This window comes from Oncorhynchus tshawytscha, linkage group LG21, assembly GCF_018296145.1.
Source record: "Oncorhynchus tshawytscha isolate Ot180627B linkage group LG21, Otsh_v2.0, whole genome shotgun sequence".
NCBI classification, from domain to species: Eukaryota; Metazoa; Chordata; class Actinopteri; order Salmoniformes; family Salmonidae; genus Oncorhynchus; species Oncorhynchus tshawytscha.
The window spans coordinates 17316770-17332703 of NC_056449.1; the positions used below are offsets into that span (position 1 = coordinate 17316770).

General features: G+C 40.1%; 1 protein-coding gene across 1 annotated transcript in view; it reads left to right on the plus strand.

The window, feature by feature from the left end:
- The first annotated feature begins 1224 nt into the window (after positions 1-1224).
- si:dkey-237h12.3 (teneurin-3) overlaps positions 1225-15934 on the plus strand; it is a 162025-nt gene continuing 147315 nt past the window's right edge. Inside the window, exon 1 of the mRNA XM_024383118.2 lies at positions 1225-1718. The gene's annotated coding sequence lies outside the window, so the exon portion shown is untranslated. The remainder of the gene's footprint in view (positions 1719-15934) is intronic.

Sequence of the window (15934 nt, forward strand, 5' to 3'; positions counted from 1 at the left end):
CTTCATCTTTTTGTTCAACTGTTGTACTATCCAACACTTTCTTTTTAAAACTAAACTTGGAACATGTTGCAGAAGAGACATATTTGTGCGTTGGAGCCTGTGAGGTAGGGGACATTTGTTTTTTTACAAAAATGTATCTCCTATTTCTTTTTTACTCTGGCATGCCCTTGAGCAAATATTCAAAGGCAGTTTTAGATAGATTTCTGGGCACTTGCCATTCATGCAGATAATGCCATTTGATGAAGGCAACGTTTTGATGTGTCGGGATGATAATGGCGAACCCACGGTTGGCCTCGTTGGGTAGAGAGAAGCTGTTTTCTGTGATAACTTCATTGCTGCATGTGGTCGAACGTGGGGGAAATTCAGGAAGGGGGATTAAAAAAACTGCCCAGTCAGAGTAGTATTGTTAGTCCCCCTACTGTGCACTGGACCTGCCACAGCTATAGTTTACGTTTCTGATGTGCCAAGGTATTGCCGGACCCCTCTTGTTTTAGAACCTGGCAGAGCCCTTGCCTCAAGAGTTTTTAGGTGGGATTAGTCAATGCTTTTGTAATTAATGAAACTGCTTCCCCCCCCTGTTGATCCTTTAAATGCTAACATTTGAATACCATCAGATTGAGTTAAAAAGTTGTTTATTAATCTTTCTGATTCAAGTAAATTCAAAGCAATAAGCCAAATGTTACATGAGTAAAGAGGAAGGCAATGGGATGTAATCTCAAAGATCTAGAAAGTTTATACACTTTTCACACACACTCGCACACACACAGACACAGACACACACACAGACACACACACAGACACACACACACACACACACACACACACACACACACACACACACACACACACACACACACACACACACACACACACACACACACACACACACACACACACACACACAGTTATTCAAAGTAGGCTGGCCTATATATTTAGAGATATGACTAGTGTGATGAGTAATTCCATCCATAAATAAAGCATTTGTACTGGACATGTATAGGCTACCTATCATTTTATTTTGAAGTGATGGTAGCCTACCGTTTTCACTTGTTACAAAAATAAATGGAGATGTAAATTAATACCTACCTTAGGCTTCTCCCATTACTCAAATGCTTTATGCAATTTGTCATGAGCGGTGGCATGTGACACACAAGGGACAGTTTCCAAGGATATCAGAAGCACCTATATAGAAGAGTGGAGCGCACTCAGCCCAGTGGAGGCTGATGGACTCGCTGCGCATTTCTCCTGCTAACAAGTGTATCCAGGACAAAACACCAGCATTATGTAATTGGAGAGCGTCGTCTGCACTACTAAAAAGCCTCAATATTATTAAGACGTCCGCATTTACATGACGACCAAAAAGAGGCAGTCTGAATTGCTGCAGACAAGGAAATTGATAGCTTACCCCTGAGCGGACTAAGATAATTGTAAGAAATCTTGGCAGTACGTGTTCTTGACACGTACTGAAATCTTGATATTCAGCACCGCACACCTTCAAACTGCATGACATCGTTGTCTCCGTGGTCTGTTATTAAGGAATTTGCAACAACGAAGACTACTTGGCACACATTTTATTTTCAAGGATATTGAGGGTGTGAGTGCGTGAAATTTCACTCACCATCATCACCGACGGACAAAGCTGGGCGCAAGTTTGGATGTCTCTTGTGGAAGTTGTTCAGCGGCTCCGGACAACGGGACTGTTCAGTTAGTTCCTCCAGGTAAGGAAGGGAAAAAACTATTACCTTTGGTGCTGACACATGCGTGTTTAATTTTCACTGAAATTCTACTATTTTCAATATTCAAATCGATGATTTTATCCACAAACATGGACAAATAATAGCCTAAATAACGTCAGATGTAGTGTTCTATAGGCTACAGGTTCATGGCAGTAAATTAGGCCTACTGTTTATTCAGAACAGATTCGTTTTTTATATAAACTTGATCGCATAAGGCATGGATAAAAAAAAAATTAAAAGGAAAAGTCCATTCAAGTACTTGCTTTAGCAGTGTGGCATACAATTGTCCACCACTCAGTAAATTGGCATTGGGTTATTATTAGCCTATCCATCATCATTCCTATAGGTCGAAGTAAAACGACTGTTCTATGTCCCCTGGGTAGTTTGTTCATTCTTGAGTTTATCTGTTCATGGGTCTTACTGTCTGTCTAGATCAGGGATGGGCAACTTTGATGGGGTGGGGGCCCCAAAAAAATCTGAACTCATAATTAGTGGCCGCTGTGGCTCACGGGTCTGCATACCCACATCCATAACCACACATGCAGTCAACTGATTTGTGCAATCAATCTATTTGTGCAGTTAAACTACTTACTTCTTAACTAAATACAAAATACCAGTAGCCAGGGCCAGTCCTAGCCTGTTGGGGGCCCTAAGTGAGATTTGAATGACCCCCCATCTCGTGATCATGCAATTTGACACATTTTGCTATGGAGGAAATTGTGAAATTTTATGACCATTTTCATGCAATTCTATTCATTTTGCCATGGGGCAGAGATTTTGTTTGCAGTTTTACAGCTAATTTCCTGCAATTCAACATATTCGGCCATGACTTATGCCATGTTAATATGATATTTGAGTGCGATAGCTACCTAGCTACTAACTTAGCAAGTTAAATGCACAACTGCAGCATTTAGCACCTTTTAAAAAGTTAACTTAATAGTTATAAGATATCTAGCCGGCAAACGTTTAGTTGAGAATTCTATACTGTAACTGGAACACCTGGCGCGTGCTGCACAACAGTGAGTAACTCACAAGGCTCCCATCTTTGTGTGCTTGTAAACAAACACCACCTGACTGGGGACTACCGGTAAGCTTCATAATGAAAAATTATGTGACAGGTGAAATGAAGAATGCGATCTTCTTTATCTCCTAACATATTGCACTAATTATAGTTTCAACGGTATTGACAATATTGAAAAACCATTCCATGGCTTTTATCAAATACCTCTGTATACGGTATATACGATATACCGCCCAGCCTAATTTCTAAATTGCACCTTGTGTATTCTACTACTCTATGTCTCAACAATAAGTTCAACATAAATGCAACATGCAACAATTTCAAATACTTTTTTGAGTTACATTTCATATAAGGAAATCAGTCAATTGAAATAAGTTAATTAGGCCTTAATCTGTGGATTTCACATGACTGGGAAATCACATACCTTAAAAAAAAGTAGGGGCGTGGATCAGAAAACCAGTCAATATCTGGTGTGACCGCCTCATGCAGCGCGACACATCTTCTTTGCATAGAGTTGATCAGGATGTTGATTGTGGCCTGTGGAATGTTGTCCCACTCCTTCAATAGCTGTGCAAAGATCCTGGATATTTGCGAGAACTGGAGCACCCTGTTGTACACGTTGATCCAGAGCATCCCAAACATGCTCAATGGCTGACATGTCTGGTGAGAATGCAGGCCATGGAAGAACTGGGACATTTTCAGCTTCTAGGAATTGTGTACAGATCCTTGCGACGTGGAGCCATACATTATCATGTTGAAACATGAGGTGATGGCGGCAGATGAATGGCACGACAATGGGCCTCAGGATCTTGTCACGGTATTTCTCTGCATTCAAATTGCCATTGATAAAATGCAATTGTGTTTGTTGTCAGTATCTTATGCCTGCCCATACCATAACACCACCGACACCATGGGGCACTCTGTTCACAATGTTGACATCAGCAAACCACTCGTCCACACGACGCCATACAAGCTATCTGCCATCTGCCCGGTAAAGTTGAAACTGAGATTCAGCAATGAAGAGAACACTTCTCCAGCATGCCAGTGGCCATCAAAGGCAAGCATTTGCCCACTGAAGTTGGTTACGCTGCCAAACTGCAGTCAGGTGAAGACCCTGGTGAGCAAGACGAGCAAGCAGATGCGCTTCCTTGAGACGGTATCTGACAATTTGTGCAGAAATTCTTTGGTTGTGCAAACCAACAGTTTCATCAGTTGTCTGAGAGGCTGGTCTCAGACAATCCCGCAGGTGAAGAAGCCGGATGTGGAGGTCCTGGGACTGGCGTGGTTACACATGATATGCGGCAGTGAGGCTGGTTGGATGTACCGTCAAACTGTCCCTTGTGTGCCACATGAGCGGTGGCATGTGACGGTGTGCAAGGATATCAGAAGCACCCATATAGAAGCGTGGAGGACACTCAGCCCAGTGGAGGCTGGTGGACTCGCTGCGCATTTCTCCTGCTATCAAGTGTATACAGGACAAAACACCAGCATTATGTAATTTTTATTTATTTTTTATTTTACCTTTATTTAACTAGGCAAGTCAGTTAAGAACAAATTCTTATTTTCAATGATGGCCTAGGAACAGTGGGTTAACTGCCTGTTCAGGAGCAGAACGACAGATTTGTACCTTGTCAGCTCGGGGGTTTGAACTTGCAACCTTCCGGTTACTAGTCCAACGCTCTAACCACTAGGCTACCCTGTCACCCCAAGGCCTACTGTTTGGAGCACGTTGTTGTACACGTTGATCCAGAGCATCCCAAACGTGGCTTATGGTAGAGAAATTAACATTAAATTCCCTGGCAACAGCTCTGGTGAACATTCCTGCAGTCAGCATGCCAATTTCATGCTCACTCAACTTGAAACATCTGTGGCATTGTGTTGTGTGACAAAACTGCACATTTCAGAGTGGCCTTTTATCTTCCCTAGCACAAGGTGCATCTGTGTAATGATCATGCTGTTTAATCAGCTTCTTGATGTGCCACACCTGTCAGGTGGATGGATCATCATGGCAAAGGGGAAAGTCTCATTAACAGGTATGTAAACACATTTGTGCACAAAATGTGAGCGAAATAAGATTTTTGTTCATATGCAAAATTTCTGGGATTTTTTTATTTCAGCTCATGAAACATGGGACCAACACTTTACATGTTGTGTAAAAAAATCCCAGAAATTTTGCATATGAACAAAAATCTTATTTCGCTTTTGTGCACAAATGTGTTTATACACAAATGTGTTTATATATATATATATATATATATATATATATATATATATACTGAATGTACCAAAAATTAAGGACACCTGCTCTTTCCATTACATAGAATGACTAGGTGAATACAGATGAAAGCTATGATCCCTTATTGATGTCACATGTTAAATCAACTTCAAACAGTGTAGATGAAGGGGAGGAGACAGGTTACAGAAGGATTTTTAAGCCTGCAGACAATTGAGACATGGATTTTGTATGTGTGCAATTCAGAGAGTAAATGGGCAAGACTGAAGATTTAAGTAGCTTTGAACGGTGTATGGTAGGTGCCAGGTGCACCTGTTTGTGTCAAGAACTGCAATGCTGCTAGGATTTTCACACTCAACAGTTTACCGTGTGTTTCAAGAATGGTCCACCACCCAATGGACATCCAGACAACTTGACACAACTGTGGGAAGCATTGGAGTCATCCTGGGCCAGCATCCATGTGGAATGCTTTCGACATCTTGTATAGTCCATGCCCTGGCGAATTGAGGCTGTTCTGATGGCAAAAGGGTGGGGTGCAACTCAATATTAGGAAGGTGTTCTTAATGTTTCATACACTCAGTGTGAATGTTTTTGGAAATGTACCCATGGGCTGGCAGTTGCCCATCCGTCGGCCTAGATACATAAATACATGATAGTGAATGACGGCTGGGCCTATTCTCCTGCATAGGGTCAATTCTGCATAGGGAAATATTTGTATTGGGATAATGTGATGTTTGGTACTTGTGTGTATGTTGTTATTTGTGACCTGGCAATACCCCTGACTACATGTATATATAATATTGCATAATGTATAGGCTAATTCATAAGGCATTATAAATGCCTCATATTGCATTATGAAGAGGTTATGCACAGGAATTGTTACCAACATCCCATATGCCTGTTATGGACATATGAACTAAAAACAGCCATCAGAAATAATGCCACAGGAGATGTTGCTTGGGGTTGGGACTGCAGTTCATTAAGTCCCCAGTTCATTACACCTTATTACAGCCATTACTTAGCCTACCTATAATTCACCTGATTCCCCCAGTCATGACGGAGAATAATTGATTTCATTTGAGTGTTTTTCTCACTTTGAAGCTGATAGCGCAGGCGGTCACTGAGACCTGGTCCACCTAAATTAAATCAGACAACTTCTAATATATTGCTTTACCACATTCACAATCAAACTTTCAGATAAGCTTTATTGTGATAAAGGAGTATATAGGAGTTTCTGGCTTTATACTGAGCCATTTAACACAAATGGTACATAAACTGAACAATGTTTTGCCTATTTTTTGACACTTGTCAACACAAAACACATGAAATATATCGTGGGTTGCAAAATATGATGGTCTGGAAGTAGTTTCATTTAATTTATTCCATAGGCCTACAATGTAAATACGATTTGTATTTCAATCACACATGTCAGTTGCCTCATTTAGGAAGGTGTTAACATTTTTTTGAAGACAGTCCAGAGGGGTGGTGCTGGGTGGGACATCTCCCTCCCTCCTGTTATCTTGCTCATTACATTTATATGGTCTCTTCCTGTGGACGCTCAATTGTTGATCATATGAAATGTTACATTAGATATGTCAAATTGCATGGCTGAGGCATATGTTTCAACACATCAGAGTAAACATGTGAAGGTTAATGCAGCTTGTCAAACTCTGCACAGATCCCTGGTCCCAGCAGATAGTTTTTATGGCATAATTTGCTTTGCATAATTGCTGGCCTCTATCTTCTACTGTTAACACACAGCCTGCTACTGTTAACACACAGCCTGCTACTGTTAACACACAGCCTGCTACTGTTAGCAAACAGCCTGCTACTATTAACACACAGCCTGCTACTGTTAACACACAGCCTGCTACTGTTAACACACAGCCTGCTACTGTTAACACACAGCCTGCTACTGTTAACACACAGCCTGCTTGTTAACACACAGCCTGCTACTGTTAACACACAGCCTGCTACTGTTAACACACAGCCTGCTACTGTTAACACACAGCCTGCTACTGTTAGCACACAGCCTGCTACTGTTAGCACACAGCCTGCTACTGTTAACACACAGCCTGCTACTGTTAACACACAGCCTGCTACTGTTAACACACAGCCTGCTATACTGCTGTTTGGCCGATCTGTTATCTTACCTGTTTTTTCTGAATTCTCACTGAATCCTCTTGCCGCTGTTTGAGTTTTTGGCTGAGAGACAGATTGATATTCTAGTTCTTACAATCGATATTGTTTATAAATCAATATGGATGGAGTATATTTTATTGATTTTATATGACTGTAGACGAAAGCAAGGAATTGTGTCCTTACGTTTATTCAAACTAGTGTAGATTACATTTGGAAATAAATGAATGAATGAGACTCTAGTAATGTTTTGTTGCAGCAGTGCCATGGGTGAAAGTTATACGGTACTACATTATTGCATTTTAAGGTAGGTGAACAAGCTTTTGGATCTCAATCAGAATGACAATGACAGTTTCTCTTTGAAATTGTCTTTAATAAAAAGACTGATATATGTGGCACATGATATGGTCTTTATAAATACACCTGAAAAAGTCCCAATGGATACATTTATCTCCCTGGAATTAATTTGGATAAGCACAATACAAGTTATACATAAAATGTATGCATGCATGACTGTAAGTCACTTTGGATAAAAGCATCCCGCTTAATGACATATATTATTTTATTATTACATTACATAGTTTGACAGTGTGGCAGCAGACACTTGATGGCTGTACTCTGAAAGTCAACCAAATACTTTTTGGAGGATTGCATGCTCTTGAAATGTACTCATGGTAGGGATATTTGATGACAGCCTGTGATGTATTGCCACCATCATTCTTAACACATGTTAAGGGCAGTTGGCTACCAGAACTGTCCTGCAATTTGTTTTAACACCTACTACTGTAAGACTGTAGCTATTTTAAACCATAGCCACTATTGAAACACATAGCATCTGGACTTAGTATCCAAGTCACTTATTTGGCTAACTGAAATATGGACACTTCAGATGCTTTGGCTGTATGTTTTCCTTTGGAATTGTGTAACATCTATGTGAGCCATACACACCTTTGTACATTGGTTTCCAGCAACTCCTGCTCAGTATAGTTATGGGCTGTACTTGTTTTTCACTAGCCAAACTCAGCAGGCAAAATGTGGCATTGGGCATCATAATGATGTTTTTCTGGTAGTGAACTGTTTCTTTTCAAGTGACGTCAGATGGCTTGTGTGATGACTAACCTTTTCTGAGACCTGAAGACTTGCCTAGGCTTTAACTCAGCTGGAAAACACAGTATTAAGGCACACAGACGACACAGGTTCAAACTCAGACTATATATGTTTTAGACAGCTATTGTTTTATCATGAAAGAAAATAAATTGTTCTCCAATACGCGGTTCCTTAAGTGCTTGAAAAACTAAGCTGTGTGCATTGCAGCTTTGGTTTGTTTCTGCCTTTTATTTCTGGGCCGAAAGCCACCTGCGATTAGCCACATGGTGGCATCCTGCTGACCAGGCGCCAGGGGCCATACCCGACTCACTGGAGCCTGTCTCTGGAACCAACAGATTTACATTCATATTCCTCACTGGCAAGCATATGTCAGCTTTTAGCAAGAGGACCGTAGTAATAAGATTGATCAGGAGCGGGGCTGGCATCGTAACAAAGCACCTCAGGTATCTTTCGATCAACACTTAGTAGGGAGACTGGTCTGCGGTAACATTGATCTACCCAAATTCTCATCTTGTTGCCTGTGTAACTTGAACCCTTCTTTGTCACAGATATCCTCCTATCCATAAATGACGGCCTTCGATCGCACTGTATCATGCAGTACGCACCGAAAATACAGTTTGAACACAGTGAGAACTTGGAAAGATGCTTTAGTTCTCGTGATATCCATGTGTCGTTTAATGCTACAGGATTTCAATAAAAAATGTGTGAAGAAAGCAACCCACTCTAGACGTGGAACTAGAGTACAAAGCTTGAAAATCTCAGAACGATCTCTTTGATCACCCTAAATGTTGCTTTTGAACCCTCTCTTTCTAAGGTCTGGACAGTGTTTGCCATACAATGCAATATTGGCCTTTGCAAGCTTCCTCTGAAAAGGAGCTGCCAAGTGCTTCAGGTCAGGCTCTTTTGTGTCCCTCAGACAGCCCAGTGGGATGTTGGATGTCAGCTCTGCTCGTCGATGGAGCCACTTGACGACCTCAATAATTCAGTTGAGGTGACCTGGGTAATGCCAAAAGCCCCTGGTCTGGCAGGCTGATGAAGAGCCATGATAGACCAGGGCCAGCTGCTAGTTCCTGAGGGACCCTACTCAGCAACACTTCTCCCCCATTCTCAATGGGGGTGAAGACAGAAAATATTTAAAAAATCAAGACATTGAGTAGTTTGGGGGAAAAAATGTTGTAATGATATACAGGTCAATGGTCATTGACATCCAGCACGCCATCACTTGTATTCAAGAATTTGGTCTTTTTCACCCCCAGAAATTAAGAAACAGCCAGCGCAACGTCAGTGGAATTTCAGATGGATGGTTCTTTAATAAGGGCTGCGGTCTTTCTGTATTCTGATAGTGTGTTATCATGACCTATATATTCTTCCCCATAATGCTGACACCTGTAGAATAAAATCCCCCAGTTAATTTGTTCTGTTGTTTGATTAATGCACATCTTTAAGTGGTAATATACTGATTATATTATTCTCTGTTAAGTGCATAAACTCCATACGATCATGTTGTCCCTAATTTTGTCGTGCATGTAACAATTCACAGATGGCTCCAGTTTTTTGACTATGTAGTAGTAGGCTTCATTCTTTGCACAAACAGAATCCTATCACAATTAGCTTTCCCTGATTGTTTAGACTGTCTTACTGAGGTTGTTAACGTGGAGTCAGACTCTTTCAGTAATCACAATTTCTTCCTGTAACCAATTCATGAGTTGAATGTATTGCCAGCTCACATTGTATGACTAAAATATATCTCAGGAGAAATGGAAGGGTTTATCCTGGCTTGTAAAAAGAAAATATGCCTTTTTATCTACATCCAGACTCAGCACTTTTGAGTAACATCCAGCATTTTAATGTTTAACCAATAACATGGTTTGAATGCACACAGCATTCGGTTTCAATTTTGCTTTAATCCATACATATTATGTCTATTTTGAAGCTTCAACATTTATGCCACCTCATATGCCATTGCCAGTAAACAAGTACTTTAGGAACAATCCAAGTATAATTTACTACCGAGACATAAATAAGGATATGTGCAATTTAGCATTTAGGAATGTTTGAGAAATGTTTTGCCAATCAGTAATTGAAGTGTGACACTCTATTTTAATTTCCTCACCAGTTTCATTTGAGGCTTCAGTCCCATTTTCTTTCAGTTATTAGAAAATGTGTTTGACAAATGTTATGTTCATCATGCCATATTTTGAAATATCATGCCATATTTTTCATTCAACCACTCATTGTCAGTTTACGTCAGTGCCTTACAACCTCATTACAACTCCACCACTGCCCAAATGTAATTTATTTCTCTAAGAGCATACTGATCATTGTGCTATTTGACTGTACATTTTTACAATTCCGTTGATGATATATTTTCAGATGCATTCAACTCATGCAGGTATTCAGGCCTAATTAATTTAAATGTGGTGAATATTCACAACCTCGGCCAAGCAGCCATTCCTACACAGTTCCATTAAGTTAATTTAGATTCATAATATTCAGTACCTACTGTATACAATAAACAACTTATATCTCTGTACTGATGTGTATTATTTAGAAAAGAAATGGAACATTGAATTAAGGCAGTAGCTAATGGAACATTGAATTAAGGCAGTAGCTAATGGAACATTGAATTAAGGCAGTAGCTAATGGAACATTGAATTAAGGCAGTAGCTAATGGAACATTGAATTAAGGCAGTAGCTAATGGAACATTGAATTAAGGCAGTAGCTAATGGAACATTGAATTAAGGCAGTAGCTAATGGAACATTGAATTAAGGCAGTGGCTAATGGAACATTGAATTAAAACAGTGGCTAATGGAACATTGAATTAAGACAGTGGCTAATGGAACATTGAATTAAGGCAGTGGCTAATGGAACATTGAATTAAGGCAGTGGCTAATGGAACATTGAATTAAGGCAGTGGCTAATGGAACATTGAATTAAGGCAGTAGCTAATGGAACATTGAATTAAGGCAGTAGCTAATGGAACATTGAATTAAGGCAGTAGCTAATGGAACATTGAATTAAGGCAGAGGCTAATGGAACATTGAATTAAGGCAGTGGATATGATACATACACTACCATTCAAAAGTTTGGGGTCACTTAGAAAGCAATTTTTTTTAAAGCTAGTTTTTTTGCTTCTTTAATCAGCACTACAGTTTTCAGCTGTGCTAACGTAATTGCAAAATGATTTTCTAATGATCAATTAGCCTTTTAAAATGATAAACTTGGATTAGCTAACACAACGTGTCATTGGAACACAGGAGTGATGGTTGATGATAACAGGCCTCTGTACACCTATGTAAATGTTCCATAAAAATCTGCTGTTTCCAGCTACAATAGTCGTTTACAACATTAACAATGTCTACACTGTATTTCTGATCAATTTGATGTTATTTGAATGGACAAAGAAGTCCTTTTCTTTCAAAATCAAATACATTTCTAAGTGACCCTAAACTTTTGAAAGGTAGTGTATAAGGGGAGGTGTGAGTCTGATAACAGTATAGGGTATGTATATAGGTTGCCTGGAAATAGATAAACAGACTTTCAATAGGGCATGGAAAAACATACTATTACCGCTTCAGATAGCCTACAACATGTCAATATCTCTCTTTCTATGTGATCTTAGGCAACATTTTTATATTTGTTTTTTATATCCAAAGAGCGATAATGATTGCCTCATATTCTGCGATTTTGCTTGTGTCAGCAGATTTTTTGCTTTGTATTAAAACTCAATGAACATTATTCATTTGAGTGTCGTTGTGCTTAAAGCTGATTGGTTGGATTTGTAGATATCTCGTTGCTGTTTATTATTTGGTGTCCTGTCTCACATGAAGAGATGCATTTCACCTCCGTGTCAAGGCCACCTCAAGTGAATCGCTGTATATTTCAGAGAAATAAATCCCTGTTAGTTCTGGTTAAAGTTGGAATCTTAACACTGTTAAACTCCCTCTGAGATCATTGCACAACAGTACACGTTGAACAGAACAGCGGAGTATGTACTACATTTTTTGTAGTACACTCCTTTTCAAAGACAAAACTATAACAACTGTATTGGTACGTCCAGTGGCTCTGTTTCACCTTGCTCATATCTCAGCTTTAAGGTGAGGTCTATACTAATGTAAGACGTTGACATACTTCAGCATTGGTGTCCACTGATGCCGGAGTTTCTGGATTTCTCAATTGTAAAAAAACATAAAGGTTTCTGCAAAGACACCTGAATGTATTTAATGATAAAACTCACAGCCTCTGTGAAAGGACACACACACACACACACACACACACACACACACACACACACACACACACACACACACACACACACACACACACACACACACACACACACACACACACACACACACACACACACACACACACACACACACACAGCTAACTCAATAAAAATCTTGTATTAGCATGGTCCCTGTTGTAAAGCTTTAGACAGATTGAACAGAAATCTGGTTCTGATGGGACCCAGACTAGAACACAGGCAGAGCCAGGAAATCTGATGGCATCCAGATTAAAACACAGGCAGAGCCAGGGAATCTGATGGCATCCAGACTAGAACACAGGCAGAGCCAGGGAATCTGCTTTCAACAGACAAACACTTCTGTGTCTCCAAAATCACTGGTGTCAGGAGGGAACAGGCAGCAGCTGATGGAAGAGTGCCCTTGTTACTCCTCACCCCATTCCAGAGAGTTAGAGAGAGGGAAGAGAAAGGAGAGAGGAGAGGATAGAGACTCGACAAGATGAATTATGCAAAGCTGTCAGAGCCGGCTATTGTTGGAGGTGCTGGCTGTGTTAAAGTGAGCCGGCCTGATCCCCACCACCCTCCATCACCACTTTCACGACTCCCTTGGCAAAGGACCGTACGGTCCCTGCAAAAACAAATAGGAAAGGGCGAGGCCACAGAGTGGAAAGGATGGGAAGGGCAGCTAGCTTGGCATCGTGGTGGCAAGTGGAACATCTGGGAGAGGGGGACACGATGGAAACGATAACCATACGTTTTTATTGGCTTTATTTACAGACTACAGAGTCAGGTGTTACGTCAGGTGGTAAACGATAACCATGTGTTTTTATTGGCTTTATTTACAGAGTCAGGGGTTACGTCAGTTGGTAAACGATAACCATGTGTTTTTATTGGCTTTATTTACAGACTACAGAGTCAGGGGTTACGTCAGTTGGTAAATGATAACCATGTGTTTTTAATGGCTTTATTAACAGACTACAGAGTCAGGGGTTATGTCAGGTGGTAAACGATAACCATGTGTTTTTAATGGCTTTATTAACAGACTACAGATTCAGGGGTTACGTCAGGTGGTAAACGATAACCATGTGTTTTTATTGGCTTTATTTACAGACTACAGAGTCAGGGGTTACGTCAGTTGGTAAACGATAACCATGTGTTTTTAATGGCTTTATTAACAGACTACAGATTCAGGGGTTACGTCAGTTGGTAAACGATAACCATGTGTTTTTATTGGCTTTATTTACAGACTACAGAGTCAGGGGTTACGTCAGTTGGTAAACGATAACCATGTGTTTTTAATGGCTTTATTAACAGACTACAGAGTCAGGGGTTACGCCAGGTGGTAAACGATAACCATGTGTTTTTAATGGCTTTATTAACAGACTACAGATTCAGGGGTTACGTCAGGTGGTAAACGATAACCATGTGTTTTTATTGGCTTTATTTACAGACTACAGAGTCAGGGGTTACGTCAGTTGGTAAACGATAACCATGTGTTTTTAATGGCTTTATTAACAGACTACAGAGTCAGGGGTTACGTCAGGTGGTAAACGATAACCATGTGTTTTTAATGGCTTTATTAACAGACTACAGAGTCAGGGGTTACGTCAGGTGGTAAACGATAACCATGTGTTTTTAATGGCTTTATTAACAGACTACAGAGTCAGGGGTTACGTCAGTTGGTAAACGATAACCATGTGTTTTTAATGGCTTTATTTACAGACTACAGAGTCAGGGGTTATGTCAGGTGGTAAACGATAACCATGTGTTTTTATTGGCTTTATTTACAGACTACAGAGTCAGGGGTTACGTCAGGTGGTAAACGATAACCATGTGTTTTTATTGGCTTTATTTACAGACTACAGAGTCAGGGGTTACGTCAGTTGGTAAACGATAACCATGTGTTTTTAATGGCTTTATTAACAGACTACAGGTGATAATTGCTGGCTTTTGGACCCAATCTTATTACAAAATAATGCTTTTTGTTTATTGATGGAAATATCAGTCGATGACAATCACACTTATAGGTCTATAGGTTAATGTTCTTTAGTGGAATTAAATTGGGGCGTGTGTATTTTCATTAGTCATCATTTATCTTATTTATCAAACACAACTATCACATGCGCACAGCATACAGAGCTTATTTTGAGCTTGAAACGTGTGATTTGATAAGACCAGTCATTGCACAACAATTCTAAAGGCAATCGCATGGCCACGATTAAAAAGAGCTACTATTTTTATTTCTCAACTGACAAATTGAAGGGCGCCTCCCATTTGCCATTCAAGTGCATAGTCAACGGTAGGCAGTCTATCACCATGCCACCCAATGTGAGCTGGAGGCAGTATGCATTTTCAAGACATATACTTAATTTTTTAAAACCTGAACGTTTACTTCAGATTGTGAGGCATGTCTTTCCGTGTTTCAAAGTAGCCTAGGAACCATAGAAACGTAGAGGCAATTATTTTATAAAGACTTCCTCATATGCAGTTGAAACCAGCATTTTTCTCCTCTTATATTGGTTTTCAAATCAACTTTCTTTCGTTGTCTAGAAGCCAAAGGCACAATCCTAGTCATATTAGAAACCCATCCTAGTTACTGCATCTTTAGATTTCCCCTCTTTCTAAGTTTCTAACAGACATTTTTATCTCTGTCACATGTGGAACCGCTCACATCAGATGTGCTGTTTAGAATGGTGTTTTCCCGCAAATTGCATTTTGGCAAATGTTTGTAAATGACATTTTATTGTCTGCTTCATTACAGGAATTGCATGTTCTGTTAAGATGAATTACCATAATTTAAATGTGAATTCTGTCATTCTGAGCACTGTGGGTGGACTCCCTAATGGGTTACGCACCCAATGCATATGGGTCCCATAATTTCTCAAATGGCCGTTAAATTAAACTCTTCCCGGTCACATTGTCCGGCGCCTCATTTTCCTTACGGAAACCCTGGGTCAGGGGGTCTAATATTTAGAACAGGCCTTCGGAAATGTAATTACTTGAACAAAGAGGGCTTCGGGAAGATTTGCCGTTTCAGCAGTGAAGTCTCCAGTGGCTACTCTACTCTCTCTTTGCAAAATGCTGTTTGTGCTTACGTCAGGAATGTGGGTCACATTGGTTGAAACCAATTTATTTGTCTGTATTGGCTCTGAGCCACGTCTGTGGTGGCTTCTCCTTTGGTCCTCTCATGTGAATCGTGAGTGTGAAGCAAAAAAATCCAACACACAATCCCTGATTTTGTGTCCAAACAAGAGAATTGAGCCTAGATCATAAAAGCTTATGTTCTCGAAAACTATATTACCAAATTGACATCAAGACATTGCTTGACACTATATTATATATATAGAGTATGGTTAATGTTTAGAAGAACATTGAGACTGTATATAACATAATAAGCAGGTTTAGGAGGAACTGTCTGGGGAATCATAGACCTGAGTAGTACTGTGCTAC